At 44.9% G+C, this 5229-nt stretch overlaps 1 long non-coding RNA gene across 1 annotated transcript in view; it reads left to right on the top strand.

Moving 5' to 3' along the window:
• LOC125934104 (uncharacterized) overlaps positions 1-4831 on the top strand; it is a 105632-nt gene extending 100801 nt beyond the window's left edge. Inside the window, exon 3 of the long non-coding RNA XR_007461219.1 lies at positions 4577-4831. This is a non-coding gene — a long non-coding RNA (uncharacterized LOC125934104). The remainder of the gene's footprint in view (positions 1-4576) is intronic.
• The last annotated feature ends 398 nt before the right edge of the window (positions 4832-5229 follow it).

Here is a 5229-nt window from a genome sequence, read left to right as displayed (position 1 = left end):
GGGGGGGGGGGGCGGAGGAGGGTGAGCAAATGACCATCAGCCTGAAGTTGACCGTAAAGAACAAAAGTGCCAAAACACATTCAATTGTCTTTTCCTCTTAAATGACTCAAAGTTTTGAAGAAAATTGCCTGGAAAAGCAGTGCTTCTTTTCGCCCATTGAATATGTTGGTACTTGACTTTTGAAAATCCAAGAAACAACTGCAATGCTCCCAAAGAATCTTCTCCCCCCCACCATAGCTTAGCTTTTGAGCTACACAGAGAAAGCAAGCTGGGAGATGGGCTTTTTGGTCCATTCCCCTCCACATTTTTTGGTAAGGCTTTTATTTGAGGCTCCGTGTCTGATCTGCCAGGTATTTTGCATAAATGCATTTCCTGGATGTGTGTGTTTTGTGGCCATTGCCAACAATGTCTGCTTCTAATCACTTGCTGCAAGCGCCCAGTAGCTATCAGGGATAGCACTGACGGTGCGTGGAGGAGGCCCATGTGTTCGATTGTGGGTCTTGGCAGATTGTTGAAAAGGCAGTTACTTTCCTAGGGTCTAGAGTTTGGTAAGTAACCGATAGGAGGCCCGAAGGGAGGAGTGCTGAGGCAGGAGCCTGCATTTGCTAGCAGGAGCCATCGACATTTAATAAAGAGGCAAAACTGTTGAGGACGCAATTTTCCCACTCCATTCTTCAGGTGCCCCCTGGGATCATCAAAATTTATTTTGGGGGAAAAAAACCCCACCCAAATGTTCGAATTCGCTGTAGGTTAATATATTATCAGCTTTGGAGGTAAAAATTGTTAATGGCGTGTTAGGCTGAACTGTTGTAATAGAGCAGTGGAAGAAAGGAGACGGTGGTCCACCTTCCATCGGTAGGATTATATTGTCTTAGGCAGCCCATTTTGAGAGGGACACTGACCAACGTGGGTCACGATCAGCGAGGAGTAGCCAGGGCCACCGTGTTATCTGAGGAATGAGCCAAGGCCTGGATAAAGAAGGCCCTCAGGCTATCTTCAGGTATCTCACGGGTTGTCCGCCATGTTGAACAGGGAAGTGTTGTTATTCGGCGTTCCTCTGGAGGCGAGAACTAGGAGCAATGGGCCGAACTGGTGAGGAAATACATATTGGATTAAAATAAGAACATTTCTACTAATCAGAGTTGTTCAAAAGTGGAATGGGGCAAAAACAAATTTCAGAACAGCATGAGACATTTGCTTCCATTTTAGTTTGAAATTGTGCGCAAAGGTCTTTTGGGTGGTGGAGGGACAGGATCGTTGCTATAGCAAAACGATGCTGGCAGCAGGTGAGAAGATGCGTGACAGAAGGTGGCAAGGATGGCCAGTTAACAGACTGCTCAAATAATCCGGGCAAGAGATGGTGAGACCCTCAGCTGGGGTAGTAGCCATGGGCGTTCAGAGTTGTAGATGCCCTGACTTTCCATCAACAGATGGATGGTTCAACAGCCTCTGCTGTGTATACATGCATTGGAATATTACATAGCCTTAAAAAGGAAAGAAATTTTTTAGTTAAAAAAATTGTTTTTAATGTTTATTTTATTTTGAGAGAGAGAGAGAGACATAACGGGAGCAGGAGAGAGGCACAAAGAGAGGGAGACGCAGAATCCGAAGCAGGCTCCAGGCTCTGAGCTGTCAGCCCAGAGCCCGACGCGGGGCCCAGACTCCCGAACCGTGAGATCATCACCTGAGCCGAAGTCAGATGCTTAGCCGGCTGAGCCACCCAGGCGCCCCAAGGAAAGAAATTTAAAAAAAAATTTTTTTTTTAACGTTTATTTATTTTTGAGACAGGGAGAGACAGAGCATGAACAGGGGAGGGTCAGAGAGAGGGAGACACAGAATATGAAGCAGGCTCCAGGCTCTGAGCTGTCAGCACAGAGCCCGACGCGGGGCTAGAACTCACGGACCGCAAGATCATGACCTGAGCCGAAGTCGGCCGCCCAACCAACTGAGCCACCCAGGCGCCCCGGAAAGAAATTTTGATACATGCTAGGACATAGAGGAATGTTGTAAAATAGGTAAAATAAAGCCAGTGTTACAAAGGAGAACTATTGTGTGAGTCCAGTTATAAAAGTACTGTGAGGAGTCAAATTGATAGAGACAGAAAGGAGGGTGGTGGTTGCCAGGGGCTGGGGAGGGACGGGAATGGGGACTTCTTGTTTAATGAGGACAGGGTTTCAGTTTGGGGAGATCCGAAAGCTATGGAGATAGATGGTGATGATGGCTGCATAACACTATGAGTGTCCTTAGTGTCACCAAACTGTACATTTTTAAATGGCTTAAATGGTCAATTTTATGTTATACGCAATTTTTAAAATACACTGTTCTGAGTTTGTTTTTTAAGAGAAGTAAATTCGAGAAGGACAGTAAAGGTGTGAAGGAGGAGTGAATGTGGTTGCCAGGCTGTCTAGCCTAGCTACTGGGTAGAGGATGCCATTAGTCAAGAGAGTATTAACCAAAACAAAAAAGAGAGAGAGAGAAACAGGCTTGGAAGGAGCTCATGAACTTGGTTTTAGAAATGTGACATTTGAGTGGCCTAAAGAACATTCAGTTGGAGATTTTTAATTTTTTTTTTCTTTTTGAGAGAGAGAGAGAGAGCAGGGGAGGGGCAGAGAGAGGGAGACAGAGAATCTGAAGCGGGCTCTGCACTGACAGCAGCGAGCCTGATGTGGGGCTCGAACTCCCAAACCTCGAGATCATGACCTGAGCCGAAGACGGACGCTCAACTGACTGAGCCCCCAGGAGCCCCTCAGTTGGAGATTTGTAAAATAACCTTATGGAGTTGTATACAATGTAAATTGCATCTTAAACGGTGCAATTCAGACTTTAGACAAATGCATGTACCCACGTGTCCATCACAAGCAAGGTACTGAACGTTTCTACCATCCCAAGTCTTCTGGTCCCCCTGACCCTCTTCCATTCCTGCCCCAGGCAATGACTAATCTGCTTTCTGCCACTTACAAATGAGTTGGCATTTTTTGCAATTTTATATAAATAGAATCAGTCATACAACAGCGCATCTGTTTGTGTGTGTGCGTGTGTGTCTGACTTATTTCACTTAGCGTGATGATTTTGACAACCATCGTATTGTTGCCTGTATCTGTAATTCAGTCCTTTTTATTACCGACTGATAATCTCCCGTACGGGTACACACAACTGATTTATGCATGCACCTGTCTGTCATCGGGCATTTGGTTTGTTTCTAGTCTTTATTAACAAATCAAGCTAAGTGAACATTCCTATAATGTCTTTGAGTGGACATCCCATTTTCCTACCCAGCAGTAGACGTGACTTGGCTGAATGGGAGGCATACCTTTCACTTTTTTTTTTTTTTTAATTTTTTTTTTCAACATTTATTTATTTTTGAGACAGAGAGAGACAGAGCATGAACAGGGGAGGGGCAGAGAGAGAGGGAGACACAGAATCTGAAACAGGCTCCAGGCTCTGAGCAGTCAGCACAGAGCCCGACGCGGGGCTCGAACCCATGGGCAGTGAGATCATGACCTGAGCCGAAGTCGGACACTTAACCGACCGAGCCACCCAGGCGCCCCCATACCTTTCACTTTTTAAGAAACTGTTAGTTTTTCCAAAGTGTTTGTGCTATTTTACATTCTCACCAGCAGCTGTTCCGTATCTTCATCAGCACTTGGTATTGTCAGCTTTTTATTTAAAATTCTGATAAAGGTCAGTTTATCAAGTTTTCTTGTTTACGAAAATTTGTTTTTATGTACCAAGACATTTTCGTCTCCTTCAATATTGAATAGGCTTTCTCCTCCGTTTGGCCCGCCATTTAGTTTGAGGTTTTGCATGGAGGTCTATCATTAGTTTTTAGTTAATTTCTCTGTGTAGTGTGAAGTCAGGGTCAGTGTTCATCCTCCCCTCCCCCCTCAATATGGCCGTGTAGTTACCTGGCAGAATTTGTTGAAAAGATTTTCCTCTCCCCCATTGAATTCTCTTACCACCTTTGTTGTAAATCAGTTGACCATTTATGTGTGAGTCTGTTTCTGGAGTCTCTCTTCTGTTCCAGGTGGAGGCATCTAATGAGATGTTTGAAATTGGGAATTAGAGAGATATTTTTTGCTGAGTATTAGCCATGCATCTCTGCCCAGCCCCTGGAGAAAGCATCTTTCTTTACTGCTGTCAAGTTTGCTTGTCGTTTCTTAAATTCTTTTGTTTTTAATTTTTTTAAATGTTTACTTATTTTTGAGAGAGAGAGACAGAACATGAGTTGGGGAAGGGCAGAGAGAGGGAGTCACAGAATCCAAAGCGGGCTCCAGGCTCCAAGATGTCAGCACAGAGCCCAACGCGGGGCTCGAACCCACGGACCATGAGATCATGACCTGAGCTGAAGTCAGAGGCTTACCCGAATGAGCCACCCAGGCACCCCAAGACTCTTAAATGCTCGATTGAAATGCATGTTTCTTACGGGCTAGCATTAGAGGCAAGACCCACAACAATAAGGCAAAGGGAAATATGAAAACGTGAATCTAGACTTGGTCAAATACACCATGTCACAAAGTCTTTGGAGACCTAATTGTTTACAGCGCTAAACTTATCTGTGTATTATTTCTGTGGACAGATTTACAGGCTAAAGAGCTGGACATGCCTGAAGACAGCTTAAGGATCTGGGACCTTTCTCTGCAAAGATAATCAGGAATCTGGACGTTGGCAAAGTACCCAGCCTTTTCTTATTCCTCATGTCACAAGAAGTCGTGTGTCAGGGCACCGGATCACTGGCCCTGTTTCCCTGGCATTGGTGTAGATGGCCTGAGAAAAGAAGGAAACTAGTCCAATTTATTGTAAATAAGAGTTTGAAATAAATATGAGAGCAATATGGAGGATGTAAGAGTAGAAGAAACTAAACATGAAACTCAATTTTAGTGGGTCATTTAAAAGGATAGAGGAAGGGGCGCCTGGGTGGCTCAGTCGGTTAAGCGCCCGACTTCAGCTCAGGTCACGATCTCGCGGTCCGTGGGTTCCAGCCCCGCGTCGGGCTCTGGGCTGATGGCTCAGAGCCTGGAGCCTGCTTCCGATTCTGTGTCTCCCTCTCTCTCTGCCCCTCCCCCGTTCATGCTCTGTCTCTCTCTGTCTCAAAAATAAATAAACGTTAAAAAAAAAATTTTTTTTTTTAAATAAATAAAAGGATAGAGGAATATGTTGAAGAATGTGTATTCAGAAGCATGGGGCCCAGGAGTCCAGAATTTGCATTTGATTTGGGCGCACACCTTAGAA

This window comes from Panthera uncia (assembly GCF_023721935.1).
Source record: "Panthera uncia isolate 11264 chromosome A1 unlocalized genomic scaffold, Puncia_PCG_1.0 HiC_scaffold_16, whole genome shotgun sequence".
In the NCBI taxonomy this organism is placed as follows: Eukaryota; Metazoa; Chordata; class Mammalia; order Carnivora; family Felidae; genus Panthera; species Panthera uncia.
The sequence above is the reverse complement of the archived record's forward strand: the minus strand, read 5'-3'. Positions and strand labels throughout refer to the sequence as shown.